This window comes from Sinocyclocheilus rhinocerous, unplaced genomic scaffold (genome assembly GCF_001515625.1).
Source record: "Sinocyclocheilus rhinocerous isolate Xijiao unplaced genomic scaffold, SAMN03320098_v1.1 scaffold33, whole genome shotgun sequence".
Taxonomy (NCBI): domain Eukaryota; kingdom Metazoa; phylum Chordata; class Actinopteri; order Cypriniformes; family Cyprinidae; genus Sinocyclocheilus; species Sinocyclocheilus rhinocerous.
Genome location: NW_015657591.1, coordinates 393,095 through 410,439, shown reverse-complemented (window position 1 = coordinate 410,439; position 17,345 = coordinate 393,095). Strand labels below are relative to the sequence as shown.

Here is a 17,345-nt window from a genome sequence, read left to right as displayed (position 1 = left end):
TTACCACAAAAAAATTAATTATAATTATAGGGCCCTATGAAATCCGTTTTATTTCCAAATTCAGTTTTTTTTCCATTTTCATTTTTCTATACTCTGTTTTAATGGTTAAATTAAATTGTATTAATCAAAAAGCCTGTCTAATTAATTGAGTTTTACAGTTTTATCTTTACCAAATTCTGTTTTCCATTATTTTCTGGATTCCATTTTAATGGTTCCATTAAATTTTTATAATCAAAAGCATCTCCAACTAATTGATTTTATTTATATAAAAAAAAATTTTTTTAAAGTTTTTTCTTCTTTTTTTTTTTCAGAAATACTGCACATTTACATTTTTCTCCTACATAAATTCTGGTAAATAACATTTCTGGTAAATACTCCTTTAAAAAGTGTTTTTTGATTATATTAGTAGAATTAGTAGACTAGAACACGTGGATATGTTGTCATTCTTACACTATAATACTGAACTTTGATTTGAACTATGAGATGGACACTTGCTTCTTGAACTTTTAAAAAAAAGGATTTCATAGAAATGTGGATTTCATTTGGTTTAATAAAATATTCTTAAGTAAAATTGTTGTTTTTTTTGTGGTAGATTAATAGTTTAGATTAATCGATTAATCGATAAATTACTCGATAGATTAATCAAAATAAAAATAGTTGTTAGTGGCAGCCCTATTGCCAATATTATTGCATACCTGATGCTGCCATAAAAATTGCAAATTTTTAAAGTTTACAAAAAAAATTTTCTGAGTAGCTTCCATTTGCTGTCGTGGAGTGATGTAATGTAATATTATGCTGTCAAATGATTAATCACAATTAATCGCATCTAAAATAAAAGTTTTTGTTTACATAATATATGTGTGTGTATTGTGTATATTTATTATGTGTATATATAAATACACACGCATACAGCATATATTTTGAAAATATTTACATGTATGTATTAGGGGTGTAACGATACACGTATTCATATTGAACCGTTCGGTATGAGGCTTTCAGTTCGGTATGCATTACAAACCGAACGATTTGTTGGACTAATCCTATTACATATGGAAACTAAAACAGCTTTATGTGTGTGAAATATAATGTTCTCAGTGTCACTGCGCTCAACAAGGCAGCCCAAATGATGTAACAGGCATCGTGCTGTCTAGTGGACGGGCACGCAGGGCACGCATTGCGAAAGGCCCCGCGATCCAGTAGCCCCTCACTGCAGAACACAAGATCCAGGGGGCGTGGTTGGATCCACATCTAGGTTGGTGGAGATGGGTAAGTTTAGGGGTGGAGATGGGTGGGTTTAGGGATCAGGGGGTGGAGATGGGTAGGTTTAGGCATATGTAAGGTGGGAGGAGTTGGATCTGGATCTAACCTGGCCCCCTGGATCTTGTGTTCTGCAGTGAGGACCATCTCCCGCGATAAGGGTAAGCAATAAGCGCGATAAGCAATCCTCCCGCGATAAGCAATCCTCTTGCTAGGGTGCGTCGAAAGACGATGATCTTGTATCAACAATAGCCAGAGAAATTGTCAAAAACAACAATTATTGGCAATATTAAGAGGATTTGGCATTTCCAATTAATATTGGCCTGTTACATTGTTATTTTTATTAGGACTATTATTATTATTATTATGAAGTTACTTTTATTATTAAATTAAAATTACAATTAATTTGCCCCGCAATATTAGCTACCGCATAACTGACGCGCTGTGAGGATAACAAAAGATTAAGCTATTTACTCCTCGATTAAAATGTAAACATTTTTTTTTATTTTAAAACAGGTCTATATACCATGAATTATAGGCCTATAATTAAAATATTAACACAGCAGTCATCAATTAAAATCAATGAATAAAACGCTTTAGCCTATTTCAAGCACCAACTTTCAAAAACAACCCGTTTAACATGAAATACGTTTCTTGTCCTTTTTTTCACTATGTACGGGCCACAAGAGAAATATTAAGGGAATAAATGAAAACAGTTAGCTATATACCGTTTTCAGCATATGTTGAAGTAGATTGGTCTCTCGTCGTCTCTGAGAGAATATGCGGCGTCAGATGCCGAAAGCTCCGTCATTCCGTTTTTACTTTCTCTTTCTGTATAGTGAATTGACTCGGATTAAGACGTCCACCGGCATAACTCTTGCACAAAGTTTGCACTTTGCTTATGTGATATCCATTGGCTCGCCTTCATGGTTTAAAACAGAAATATTTCCAACATTGCGACGTAAGCAATTACCACCCCCACCCCCTCATATCGAAAACGTACCGAACCATGACACCACTGTGTCGTATCGAACCGAACCGTGAATTTTGTGAACCGTTACACACCTAGTATATATTTATATTCATATAATTTATATCATATATAAATATATTTAATATAAATGTAACATATTTTTCTTAAATATATACATGCATGTGTGCAAATACATACATGCAAACAAAAACTTTTATTTTGAATGTGATTGATCGCGATTAATCGTTTGACAGCACTAAATATTATTCTTGTAAACAGAATTTAAAATGCACAATACTGCAAAGCAGTTACAAAAATGTTGACATTATGGCTGATATTTAAATTTGACAATATTTTGTGTAAAGTAAAACACTAAGGCCGGTTTCACACCGCAAGCGTAAGCGGCACGTGAGCAGCGCGTATTTTTTTCAGCGTGCATGTTAACAAATGAGTGCATTCACACTGGGAGCAGGAGCGTCTCGTGAGCAGCGCTGCAGCGATGGTTTCGGCGCCAAGTCTATTTTTGCTGCTGCGCTACATTCAAATATTTATAAAAGATTTACCCATTTTAACTTGTTTTTAATTTTTAATTGCCATAAGCAAATTATAACTTAACATTTTATCAAACTCACAATGAACAATTCATCTTGCTCAGGATCTTAAGTTACAATGGAGTATATAAGAGATTCATTATTCATTCATTATTGACAGTTTCTCTAAATATTGTATTCTGTAAATATTGCACACGTGTTCAAACTTATGCCTTTTATTTATTTTCAGTTCTTCAGTTACAGAAACTGAGCTATAGACACAATAAATGCATATGAAACATACTGACATCTTCAACATTCGGCCTAATAAACATATTATGAAATCCAACGAATAATTCACATTTCCCCCGATCAGTTACAAAAACAGCTTAATCACAAGTAATTTACATAAAGCATATTGACAACTTCTATAAGAAATGGACATGGAGATTATGGACACACACTAAGCTATAACTTGGTTAATAGTGCATATCTGGGTAAGCACCTATGGGTAAACGGTGTATTATTGTCAAAGTCTAGACCCTGAATATAAGACGACCGCGTTTTTTCAGATGTATTTCCAAGAAAAAAACATCGTCTTGTATTCGGGACAATACGGTATTATTAAAAATAAAAAAAAAACGTATAAACCGCACGTTCTATATTTGAGTATGACTGAAACGACATGATAGGAGCTGTTTTTTGTTTACCATTTACACGCGAATCCCCGTGTTAACAAACTTTCAAGACTTCAAAACTTTCAAGTTTATAACTGACCAACTTCTAAAAACTAATTTATAGTTGTCTTTGTAAAGAAATATGTCGCTTTGGAGCCGCTGCTGTGATGCTGTACAAACGCTTCCAGTGTGAATACTCTGGCGAGTCTGCAGCTGCAGTGACGCTGTAGTTACGCTGACGTGAAGCTGCCGCGAAGCTCACGCTTGCGGTGTGAAACAGGCGCAAGACGTGAAATCAATTGATTTTAAATGCTACAAATGAATTTAGGCATCACAATATTATAATGTACAGTATGGGGGGAAAAAGTTCATTTTGAGATAAAGATTGTTAAAGATTACCTTTAAGTGAGCATTGGATGATGATAAATAGAGGAAATGAACACATCACAACTAAATATCCAATATCAACCAATACTGATAAATTAAAAAATCTCTAATATCAGCTGATGATGGATATGATATGAATATATCATGCATCCCCAGGGCTCTACAGTGCGACCATTTCAGTTGCATTTGCGACTGAAAACTACTGCGTGCGACTATGAAAAAATATTTAGGAGCACCAGTGCGACTGACCAGATCTTCATACTTGTGATTGTGATCGCTGAGGGGAGCTTCAAAGGTTTCTATGTGTTTTTACAGCGTTGAGTAATGTATCAGACATATCTCACGAATCCTTTCATTGCAAGTCACTTTAAGGACTCAAATATCACCTCGTAATGGGAAGGCTAATTTTTGATCAAATTTTGGATAATTGATTAGAAGGTGCTCCTAAATTTTTGACTGTGCTCCTAAATTTTTTAAGTTAGGAGCACAAGTGCTCCTAAAAAGAAAAATAAGCGTAGAGCCCTGATCCCTCGACTATACTCGTGCAAAGTTAAGCAGGCGTGTGTGCTGCATATTTATGTATGTATGTATGCATATATGCATGTCTCTGAAAAATCCTGCTGGAGCTCACGCTCTTCACATATGCTTTGAGAAGCTGTGGTTTTAAGTTCATGCCATCGCTGGGCAGCTATACATTACTGTCTGTTGAGCAATTGATTAAAATCTGTCGGACCATTATCATCATCATCACACCACTTAGGATGCATGAGGGATCGTAACAGAGCCATGCTTTTACTGTTCTACCACCCACTAGTCAGGTGCCTGCTGTTTGTGAATGCCAGCAATGATGGGCGATTCTTGAGAGCTTTAATCAAAGTACTTCTGCCAAAAAGGCTTGGGATTCTCAAAAGCCTTTGTGGTTAATAAAAAAAAGTCCAAATTGAGGGGTGATCTGCGAAAGAATTAAAAAGCAAGCACTCGCGTACCCCTTTAGTCTGGGGAGGTTTTATTCATGGGAGTCTGGAGGTGGTTCTTCAGTTGAATTCCTCTCCAGAGATGTGCACCTACCTACACAAAACCCTCCTACTGTGAAGCCGTTATTGGGTGATGGTAATCAGTGAGCATATTTAGCCTTGATTCTCATGTGTGGCTCCCAACACAGAGTCCTGCTTGTCTGTTATGGTAAACTCTTCAAGGTTACAGTTTGATTAAATGGTCTTGATCTACCACTTCTGCTTTAGAACATGAGGTATTAAAGGAATAGTTCAGCCAAATTAAAATTCACATCTTTTTGCAATCACATTCCCCTCTCTTTTCTCTTATTTTCATGTTCTCTCATCTGTACCTATCAAAGGTGGAAAAATAAAAGCAGTTTGTTTCTTGGCTTGTTTCTCTGCCTTTGATCACTAATTAATTCAAATTCATCCGCATGTTGTAATTCAATCTCATTGATGCAATTTCTAAGTGTGGCTCTGGTTTTGTACAATAATCTAATTAGAAGAACTTTCCAGATGTGTTAAACAGATTGAAATTAAAAATCCGCTTGATTTCATTTATGGTACGTCAAAGGAAAAATTAGGGAATGCCAAGCCCTTTAAAAGTAGTTTATATGACTTATTCCAAGTTTCTAGCTTTGTGTGAGAAACCTTACAAAAATGTCATTATTGTTATATATATAAGGTATTAAAAAAAAGTTGCTACATTTTGAGTGGTCACATGACAAAAGAACCAAAGGCATGTTTGTCACACAAAGCTTTCAGAAGACTTAGGCTACATCACACAAATCGCTTGCAATATGGATTTTAATAATTATGAAATATTGTTTATGATGCCTTTCTTGCCCAAATGATTATAACTGCTTATTTAAATTATTAATGCATTGATAACATTTTAAATGCATTTTAAATGTATTTTTAGTAAAATGTAAACATTTATAATTTTGTGTAAACATTTTTAATTCAGTATTTTTAATACATTCAGTATTTTTTCTTTACCCTTTTGCCAAATTCTTTTTACCATTTTATCATTTAAACATTTAAATATGAATAAGAAAGCAGCTTTTAAAATGCATTTTATTTTTAGTAAAATGTAAACATGAATTTTTTTTATTAAACATATTTAATACATTCATATTCTGAATATTAAACATTTAATACATATTAATACATTCAAACTTTTTATTTCTTGCTTTTCTTTACCCTTTTGCCAAAATCTTTTTACCATTTTATCATTTAAAAATGTGTTATTTTTAGTGGTCGACCGATATGTTTTTTGACAGCCGATGCCGATATCTTGGAAAGCAGGGTGGCCGATATAATTGTATTTATTTTAATTAATATTCAAGAAATTTGAAATAATTTGAAAATGGATTAAAAAATAAATGTGTAAAATAAACATACTTATACTTTAGATGACAAAGTATTTTTCACAAATAAATAAATATTTAATAAAAATATCATTAAAAAGGAATTAAACACTGTAACCAACAGGGCACTCAGTATTCTGGGAAGTTTGTGTGCATTGGGAATCATATTTTTTCAAATAAAGCCAAGGTAACACTCATTTTACATATATCACACAGTGAAAACTACATGATGAATATGGCAGTGGGCAAATGCATAAAGCGCAGCATAATTTGAAATCATGAGTTTACGATCGCGCATCTTCAGTGAAGCTGAACTCTTCTCCTGTCAGCATTCAATTCACACAAACCGACTGTCACACAGAGCACACGCGATCATGCAGGATACAAATGCACACTTCACATGATCTCACAGCTGGATTCGACTAAGTTTGCAAGGTTTGTGAAATTAAATGTTCATTATTCATTCAAAGATTTGTTTAAATTATATAAATGCGTATTTCCTGAATGCTGATTGCAAACGAGAAAGTATTATAATGTTTGCCTTTCTATAACTAATAATATAATACTTAGTATACATTTTAATTCCTTTGTTTAACCGTTCTATCTGATTATTAGACAGACTTCTATCCGTATTAGACAGAACTGTTAACAACGACGGCGAACAAGAGGGAGAATGTGAGCACTGTGCTCAGACACTGCCGTTCTCAGCGCTGTCAAAATAAAAGTCTGTCTCGCAGTCAAAATAAAAGTCCCGCCTCAAACGCATCAGCCAAACAGAAAAATGTATAGGCCGATGCCGATATTTGAAAAATGCCAAATATCGGCAGATATATCGGTCGACGACTAGTTATTTTGTTACATTTTAAATATGAATAAGAAAACCGTTTTACTTGTCTTTTATGTCAATTTGAAGTTTGTCTGTCCTTGTTCTTATGTTTATAATTTTGTTAATAATAATAATAATTTATGTGAATTATTTTTTTCCTTTTATTGTAAAGGGGTCATAGGATGCTACATGCACTTTTACAAGTTGTTTGAATTGAAATGTGTGTTGGCAGTGTGTACACAACCACCCTAAAATGATAAAAATCCACTCAGTGTTTTTTTTAATCTGGTTAAATGTTTTCCCCTTTCTCAAATCGAGCCGATCTCAGATGCCGACTAATTTGACTGTCGTTTAAACTAAAGTTTTGTATCCGACTAGTCTAAAAGCAAGAAACCCCCAAAAGATGGTAAGAAAAAAAAACCTCTGTGCGTGCATATATAATAGCCTATATTTGAAATACTTAATCTATGAATCACACTGTCAAATCCCTCAATGAATTCCGCTTGCCGCACACTTGCCTCGCGTTATCATCATTTCATTTTAGGCGGTCTTAAAAAAAAAAACAAAAACAAAAGAAGAATATACAACTCAACGTCAGCCAAAGCATAGCTTATTTATTCAAATCAGCTGGGGAAATGCAGAACAATGGAAAATCAATCAATAGCCTGACAGAATTCTTCATCTTCATATAACGTTAGCCAACATATTAAAACACAAGTCAAAAACAATAGGAAGGTTTATCAAGTCTCAAAATCCAAATGAACCGAACAAGATCGACTCGAACTAGACGTCAATTAATGCACGCGTGTCACCTGATCCACATATGCATAGATTCCTTTTTGCATTAGCAATTTATGATATATTAATGCAGAACAGAACATGTTTATTCACAAACATCTCTTTATTTGTACAAATCGCTGCACAATCATTTAATCCCGAATTCCACAGACTCAAATTGAAAGACATTTGTTTGTGGCTAGTAAGATACATGTATAAAATGTATGCAGTACATGGATAATTGTGCGTGCATCTATTAATCATTTAGAGTCTAATATCATCCCATATTTAAGTGGCGCTTCTAGTCCCCCATACTGGTCACTGTATGTTTGCATTAATGCAATGCAGAATCATGACAACTTTAATTTTTGGGTGGAGTGTACAGATGTCCCATTGGCTCGGAGCCAGTGTGAGAGAGTTACGGGTTAGCTGACAGACTGTCTTTTGGCTCATTGGGCCACTGTTGCATTGTCGCTACATCTTGCATTCACTGATCATGCACGTGTGTTTTTATGCCTTGCCAACTTAAACATTTGGTTTTCTGTGATGTACTGAACATTATTGTTGTGAACTCCGTTAACATTATCTGGCTGGCTGACATAGACGAGGTCTGGCGAAGTTGCAAGAATGACTTGTGATAGTCTTGAATGAAATGAGAATAGATGGGCCATAATTTACATCATAATGCAAACTTTTTCGTAGGGTGGGTTTCTTTGCTCTAGCATAATTCTCAGGAAGGGTGCTGGGTCTCAGTGCGCTCATAAGCCACCACCTGGGTTTGGGAAAGGACCTGGAGTCATGCCAGGGTCCGCCGTGGAGAAGGCCAAGCCAGCGACGCATGGATCCAGAGCTGTCAGGGCTCCAGCTCCTCCGGCTCTGTCAGCCTCTTCAGCTGCTGATCCAGCCAGACAGCTGTGAGCTGCATTCCAACCCGGATTTAGTGGTTGAAAACCATTACTTCTCCACTGATATTCAAGATGGGTATCTTGCACCGAGAAAGATTGGACCAGCTTTGTGCAATGACCCAAGTCATAATGTTTATTAAACGTATTAATTCCGTCTGTTCACATTCCTGTGGGCTTCTATGAAGGTAAAACAGTTATTACTGCACGCTGCCGAGTGAGAGATACCTCATGAAATTGAAGTTTGGTGGCTTTTAGTCCATGTCTGTGCACGCTGAGGTGTCTATATGCTGGTGTACTAAAACAGAAGTTTGCAAAATAAAACAGTGTGTAACATTTTACACATTTTTAAAGAGCATAGTTTTTCCAAAAATATTTAAATAGTCTTCTTGTTCCTTCATCTGTTTTTGTTTTGTTTTGTTTTGTTTTACTTTGCTTTGTTTTTTTTATTTGTTTATTTTTGTTTTGTTAGTTTTTTTGGTTTTCAGTTTGTTTTGTGTTTTTTGGATTTTGTTTTGTAATATCTTGTTATATCTTATCTTTTAACTGTTTAGTGCTTTGTTTTTTGGATTTTGTTTTATTTTAATCTTGATTTAGTTTTTTATTCTACTTTACCTATTATGTCACAGTTTCTTGCACCAATTTAGCTTTGTCAATTTTCCTATCTCGTTTTGACCCTTAGAGGTAAACAGGGTGTTTTTGCTTTGTGAATCAATCTTTTATGATTGGCTAACCTCTGCACGTTAAATTCGGTATGGCTGCATACCTCAAACCCTTTTTTAAAGACACAAACCTTTTAAATGCAAAGTATTGAATGGTATAGAAACTCAATGCCTCGAGTTGCTGTCAGCTGTCCCCTGGTCACAGAATAATGAATCGTAATGGAAATCTCGCTGCGCTGTTGATGGAATATTGAAGTCGTAGCCCAGGGACAATGTTTGTGACATTTTGTCAGTTTTTAAATGATTTTCTGTCTGATGCAGAAAAGCATAAATGCCTTTTTCTAAAGGTAATACTTCACTGTTGTCATTGTAAAGAAAGAGCTCTAGATAACAAAACCACCATAAAAGTTTTGAGCAGCTGTTTAGTGAATGCTTTTTCTGTTACGTCTTGGCATTTGTGCGTGCGGGGGAGCAGGGGAAATAGCTATATTGTGGTATGTTGTTCTGTAGTGATATCCTGGCTTCAGGGATATGAACTGTGATAAAGAGCAAAGCAACTTCTGTTTTGGCAAGAGGCACAGGAAAAGAGATGACGGGCCGAAGGCATGAATTTGATAAATTTACTTTAAATGTGCAGCCATTTTAGGAGGGTTTTGTCCTACTCTCCCTGTCTTATACTCTGTTCTGTCTAAACTATCTTATGACAACAAATCATATTTGGAAAATAGGGAGATGTTGGGCATTTTGACACACAATTTCCAAGGAGTTTGATGTTGCTGGGTCAGTGACAAACAAGAGTGTTCAAGATAAAGAACATTTTTCCAAGTTTAAAACTGAATGTGCAAAGTTTATTAAAAAGGCATTCTCTGCATTCATGTCGGCCTTTTTGTACCATTTTCAGCAAAAATGTCTCTGAATGATTCTGGAAATGTTGTGTGGTTAAACCATAAAGTAATAATATTTATGAATTAATAGAATGAATTTAAATTGATTATGAATTAATGTAAAACTTAAAAAAATGATTAAGATGTAAACAGTATCATGTAATAACAGTGTATAAAAAATGTTGTTTTTCATTTTACTCACAACTTGAATATATGTGAATGTACACTACAGCTGCATACATATACTACAGCTTAATCATTTTCTAAAAAAAAAAAAAAAATAATAAAATAAAAAAGTTAATAAATTGTAAATATTATGTCTTTTGGGGAGTGACATTTTTACAACCTGAACCAACTTTGTCTTGTCATAGAAAGGTTAAATTAGTTGATATATTAAGAGACTTATTGACCTTGACACAGTCATGAGGTCAAATATATACCTACATGTATCTGCACAATTAACTGATTTGGCAAACAAAAGTTTTTCTTACATTTTTTACAAAAGTACTTTATTTCTCTCCCTAGTAATCGTAAGTGATTATGCCACACTACCTATGGTCATACTACAAAAAACAAAGTCATATTTGTAATGAGGCTTTTTATCTCTGCAGTATATTATATTCTCAATCTCAGCCATCACCGCTTTGCTGGGGTAACAAAAAATGTCAGAAAGCTGTCTTCAGATGGTGTAGCTTCATGCAAACTCTTTTCTAATTACGAATTAGGATTTTGCATGTTTGTTTTCAGTGATTTTGCCTGCAGCGATCCTTCATAAAGTTTCTTGTTCAGTCTGTGAGGGCTCAGGAACTCGTGAGCCCCCTTAATAACCCACGGATTTGTATTTGTCCAGAAAGCGAGCTTGCTGCAGTTGTGTGAGCCGGTGAGGAACGGCCTCAGCTGTTCAGACAGGCACCAGTGAGGTGTGAAGTTGTTATTTTTGGCTCTATTCCTTGTGCTCACCTACACTGTGTTTTGATGCTCTTTTAAAGTGGCTCTTGCCAGCCGGATATATAAGGGGTCTTGGACCCAAACAGCTGCAATAACCATTCTTTCTGTCTGTGCTCTTGCCTGTCACCCCTCAGGACCGATGACGGCACCCGGTGCTGATTTTGTGCACCTCTGATTGTAATCCGCCACTCAAGACCTCTCAACGCGAGCCTCTTGATTAGAGAGCGGTCAGTAGAGCAGAGAACGATACCCTCCGCTTGAGCGCCCGTGCGTCAGCGTTTGCGGCCGTCTGCTGTATATCTTGCCTCTTGGTCGGACAGATCGGCGTTATGTTAACCCTTCTGGAACGTAGTTGGAAAAGCATGTTGGTTCTCTTGCCTCTTTGCCAGGATGACAGACTGCAAGATATGACTTTTTCTTTTTTTTTTTTTTTTTTTTTTTTTTTTTTTTTTTTTTTTTTTTTTGGAGGAACTGGTTGGCAGGAATCCAGAGCTGCCACTGTGTCATTGCCAATCCCTTGGTGGCTCCAATCCAACTGCTCGGATTCAACACTTTCCCCCTCCCGCTGCTGTAACGTGGCCTTGCTAAGATAATGTATCTTTTTCGAGATAAAAGCACACGTCTCAGCACTAATATTGATGTGAAGTTTACTCCATTTGTGAGAGCTCCTTGTTCTCGTTTTCTCCCGTCAGGGGCTACAATGCGTACTGTAGCTCATGCATGAAAGCTCAATTTAAAGAGTTCCCTGACTGCTCCGGTAGGAACCGGATAAATTGACCTGTGGTTGCCGGAGCCGTGGAGCATCAAAACAGGGCAAATTCTGCTTGAATTATTCATATAATATATCTTGAAGCACACTGACTTGCTTTTTGGGGGCAGTAACTGGATTTAGATACTCTAAATGATCTCTTAATGCACTCTGCAGCTTCAGCCAGGCAGTGAACAGCAGTGACTCACCCATGCTGTTATTTAGTTAGTTAGTTAATCTTCTTATGGCGTGGCATGGTTATTTAAAGGGGTAGTTGTCATCATTTACTCACCCTCATGCCGTTCCAAACCTGTTATGACTTTTTTCTTCTGTGCAACATAGAAAAAGCTATTTTGTATATAATCTTCCATTGTATGGACAAAAAAAACAAAACACACACACACAGAAACAAATATCCTTATGTTCCACAGAAAATAGGAAGTCATACAGGTTTGAAACAACATGAATGTCAGAAATTTTTGGTACGGGTCTCTTGGTTTGGCAAGACTGAACGACTGAATGCATGCAAACTGAATAAATGCTGTTTTGTTTTAATGATATGGCAAAAATATTGTATTATATTTTTCTTTAGGCAGGATCGTGATCCAAGATCTGATCATGATTCTGTTTTATGTTCGTTTTAAGTTATCGAGCAGTGCAGCAGGCCTACATTGTAACGAAACATAAAAGAAAAAGACTATTTAACAGCCATTCGCAATCTAATATCAACATATCGCACACCTCTAGTTTTAACTACATGTGGAACGTCTGATGATGAATCCAAATCGTAATAAAATTGCAATGTGAACCTACAGAAAGCATGATTTCTACACCACCCCCTTAGTGTGCAATGAGTTTTTTTTTTTTTTGCATTTTCTTTAAAACAGGTATCAATCGGAGGAAACCGTTTAATGTGAAACTTTGCACATTATGTTCTTCTTCTGAGTTCATCTTTTAGTAGCCTATGTTTTATTAATAAGGTGTGTACCGAATTTGATCTTATATAATTTTTAAGTTATGTCAAGTTTTTACTTTATAACAGTTTTCTATGGGGGGGAAAAGCATGTAAATATTGTCTTTTCATTTGGATTACGGTGCTGTTATCTTAGAAGTAGATTTATGATAATCTTTTAAAATCATATACAATATTATCTGTGATATTGGTTGTGAGTGGTTTTTGTTTTAGGATATTAATCCACGTTAACATCTGCAGTGCACACCATACTAAAGAAGCTCAAAAAAGGCATAAGGAAATAACAGACACCACGGTTTGTCTGTTCTAGAGACATGATTTGACTTTTACTTTATTTGATCTTATTTCTGTTCTAGTGACATGTTACAGCTTTTTGATAATTGGTTTCCTTTTAAAAAAAAAAAAAAAAAAACATTTCAAATTCATAAACAATGAAATGCATTGCTGAATGTAAAAAGTGTGTGTAAGGAAATATTGTTGAAATCGTGATTAAAATCAAAATCACAATATTAATGAAAAAATATATCATACATAGGCTATTGCACAGCCCTAGTCTGCAGAGCAGAATAATATGATGTTATAATATGAAAGATAACTTGATGTTGCTAACGTATCTGAAAAAGAACGAAGGAAACCGAGTGAGCTGCTTAGGGAAAAGTGCACAATCCAAGTTGTCCTGAAGACATGTCCATGAGACGTGCTTTATATTAAGTGCTTCAAATGAACCCATAAACTGTGAAGTTTAAAGTGACTTGCCCTTCTGCCTGTGTTGTTTAATACATTTAAGACCAGTTTTCTTCAGCGCATAAATTACATCTTAGGCTTGTAAGCTTATCAGTAAATGTTAGGAAGTCAGCAAGTATTTCCATTTGGCATAAAGGCTCGTCCTGGCACCAATGAGTCTCTATTAAAATTTAAATAGTCGGAGCACAATAGAATAAGAGTGCAGTAATTCTGACTAAAGTTTACATTTTTCTAAACTGTTTTGCATCCAAAAGTGGAAGCGCTTTAAATCTTTTCCCCCATAAACTGCAGTGCAAGTAGTGTTGCAGCAGTATTGACAGAGCCATTGTTTAGTCAGTAAACTACTGCTTAATAAAAAAGGAATTTTAAATGGTGTTATCCCCGACTGTACCGGAAACATAGCGATCTGTCATTTCAAAACTGAGGTATATACAGAATGTCCCTATTTAATACACTTTAAATCCGTCCAGTAGGGCTGGGCAAAAAATCGAATGCGTCATTTACTACACAGAGCCGTAGTTCACCGACAAGCAGAGGCGGACAAAGTACTCAATTCCATTACTTGAGTGAAAGTACAGATACTGCTGGTCAAATATTACTCCATTACAAGTAAAAGTTGTAAAGACAGATTTTTACTTAAGTAAAAGTACAGAAGTACTTGCTTTTATAGAAATGTAGTGGAGTGAAAAGTACAATATTTGTCTTTCAAATGTAGTGAAGTTAAAGTCATAAGTTCCCAGAAAAAATAATACTCAAGTAAAATACAGATACACAAAAAGTGTACTTAAGTACAATACTCAAGTAAATGTACTTAGTTACTGTCCGCCTCTGCCGACAAGCTACACAAAATCGCGTTCAAAATCAGCAATGAATCGCTTGCGATTTTGAGTAGCTTGTCAGTGATCTACGGCTCTGTGTAGTAAATGCCGCTTTATCTGAAAGCACGTGCTGGAGATTTACTACTAATCACCAGAAGCGGCTTTACTGACGAGATGCGCATGAAAATCGCATTTGATTTTTTGCACAGCCCTACCGTCCAGCTACTTGAATTGAATGAGTCTAAGCAAGGCCTGTTTTTCTGCAGAAAACCTGGGTGGTAATCTGTCTGAAACCCACCAGTGTGTTCCTTATACTCTCCCCTGCTTGCTCCTGTTATTGCTTTGTTAATCGATGTGCTCTGATTTGTTTCGCAGGAATGCCTGCAGCGTCTTTGAAGACTCACCTGCAGATCCCGAGCTCAGGCGAGCAGAGCCACTTTTGATGAGATTCTGGGAGAACCACACTGTCAACCAGAGGTAGGATGGGAGCCGGTCAGGGTTTATTGCTTTACCAGTTGGAATGTTGTTGTGTGGCCTTGCTGTTTCTTGTAATGTGCTTGCACCAGCTGCTTGCCTGTCAAAGGACAGAACACAGAGTAAATACATTTTAAAGTCCTCAAATGGTCACACGGTTTATGTAGTCATAGTCATAGCACTGACTTCTGACTTAGTAGCATTAATACTCTCATGAATAGTCAATTTGCAACTTATAGGGGCAGTATGTAATTTGTAATTCACCCAAAAGTGACAAAAATCTGTAATTTTTCACTCATCATTATTTTGTTTCAAACCAGATATTGTGAAGACTGTTTCAACTGTTTTTGAAAGTCAATGGAGTCCAAAACAACATTTGAATTCAGGTCTTCTAATATTGAAAGACGTTTTAGGGTGCTTTCACACTTGGTTGGCTTGCCTGGTCTGAACCCGAGTTCGATTGCTCCCCCCTCCCCCTGCCCCCGCTGGACTGCATTCATATTATTTTATTTGGGTCAGAACCACGGTTCGTTTGCGTCATCAAGCCAGCAGCTGTTTACCCTGTTGCTTAGTAACGACGGCGCTGGAGAAGGCGGCAAATGCATAACATTGCTCTCTGCACTTTTATATATTTACATTTTTGAACCGTTCGTTTTGTTTACAAAGCTTCGGTACATAACGGCACTTACGTCTGTCTTACGAATGTACTGCAGATGCTCTAAAGAACGCTGAAGGTGAACAGAATTGAGATATACAGCTCTCTGTTTGCAGCACGTCAGTCACGCTCGTCAGGAAAGTGAGTGAAACACACACACAAACACATTTTTATCAAATAATACGTCATTAATAGCGGTTTACTTCCGCGATTTGGTACGATTGCGAGCACATCAGCAGCGAACCGTACCGGAGTTCACATGAACCGTACCCCAGACCACCCTTTTTAAGCGGACTCGGGTACGGTTCGCGGGTGCGCACCCGAGTTTGGAAGACAGCGTTTCACAATCATCCAAACGAACCGAACTCTGACGTCAATCGAACCCGGTGCGCACCAAAAGTGCTAGTGTGAAAGCACCCTTAATTTTAGTATCGACTTCCCATCCTATTCATTTACCAGGGGGCGCAAACTTTTCTGGGTTCTTTGCTTTGGTGAGCTGCTTCGAACTACCAAAACAAACTCCAAACAAACTTCATTTTGGCCAGATTTTGTTTAAAATGATGGTGCACCAGTCTGCTCTTCGACTTCACTGGAATTACATCAGGGCCTTTAGGTTGCAGGTATGATTGCCTGGCCATGCTCCATTATTCTATTAATAACAATGGCAAATTGCCACATTCTGGCTATGGTTGGTTAGTAGGTATTTAAAGGGATGTCTATAGAGGCCTGTATTTAAAGGGGTCATATGATGCGATTTCAATTTTTCCTTTCTCTTTAAAGTGTTACAAGATCTGTAAAGTTGCAAAGACTAAAGACTCAAATCCAAAGAGATATTCTTTATAAAAGTTAAGAGTCAACCACGCCTACCTAAAACGGCTCGTTCTAACATGCCCCCACATGTCTACGTCACGATGTGGGAAGATTTGCATAACACCGCCCAAATGTTCACGCAAAGAAAGAAGGCGTAACTTTTATTCTCGCTGTAGTATTGTTGCTGCCGTCATTTCGTGAAGACGCTGTGTGTTTCGTTGTGAAAGCGTTGTTGCCAAGGAAGGCCAAGCGTTCGTTGTTTGGCCTTTCAAAAGAGGACGATATCCACTTCGTCGTGCCTAGAGCTGATCCGTGCTGGTCACTGAGGAAATACATCAACTTCGTGCTGTGGATCACCGGATCGGCTTTCACCGTGGACGAAGCGAAGTCCAGCCCGGGGTCGTCACATGTGGTTGCTGCAAGCCCGCCGGCCGCTCCTTCGTCGAATCCGCCGGTCGTCCTCACTCTAGCGCGCCGGCCGTTCCTCACTCAAGCCCGCCGCCGCTCACTCAAGCCCGCCGTATGTGATGCTGTGTTTGCGTAAGTAATTTGTTTGGCTTTGTTTGGCCTTCCAAAAGAGGACGTTCAAGAACAGTTAAAACAAAATATTCAGATGTGTTCAGCACATTTTATGGAGGTCTGTTTCCTGATCCTGGTAGAGTAGACCAGTGTTTCTCAACCAGGGGTCCGTGGACCCCTAGTGGTCCTTGACGTAAGGCCAGGGGATTTGTATAAAGTATGAATTTTTGTGACATGACAAGTTCCCATGAAAGAAAAATCCAATATAGCTGATGATATGGCCAAATACTGGACAAGTCAACTAATTTGAATTATACTTGACTGCATTTGGTCCTCACAAAGATACAAATGATACATAGATGAGTCCATTTTGTTCTGGGGGTCCTTGAGGATGGTTCTGAATTGGACTGGGGTCC

The 17,345-nt window shown here is 37.0% G+C and overlaps 1 protein-coding gene across 2 annotated transcripts in view; it reads left to right on the top strand.

Moving 5' to 3' along the window:
- Positions 1-17,345, top strand: part of LOC107721405 (bifunctional heparan sulfate N-deacetylase/N-sulfotransferase 1-like) — a 118,702-nt gene that overhangs the window by 31,867 nt on the left and 69,490 nt on the right. For both annotated transcript variants that reach the window (XM_016529401.1, XM_016529405.1), the window contains exon 2: positions 14,847-14,948. The gene's annotated coding sequence lies outside the window, so the exon portion shown is untranslated. The remainder of the gene's footprint in view (positions 1-14,846; positions 14,949-17,345) is intronic.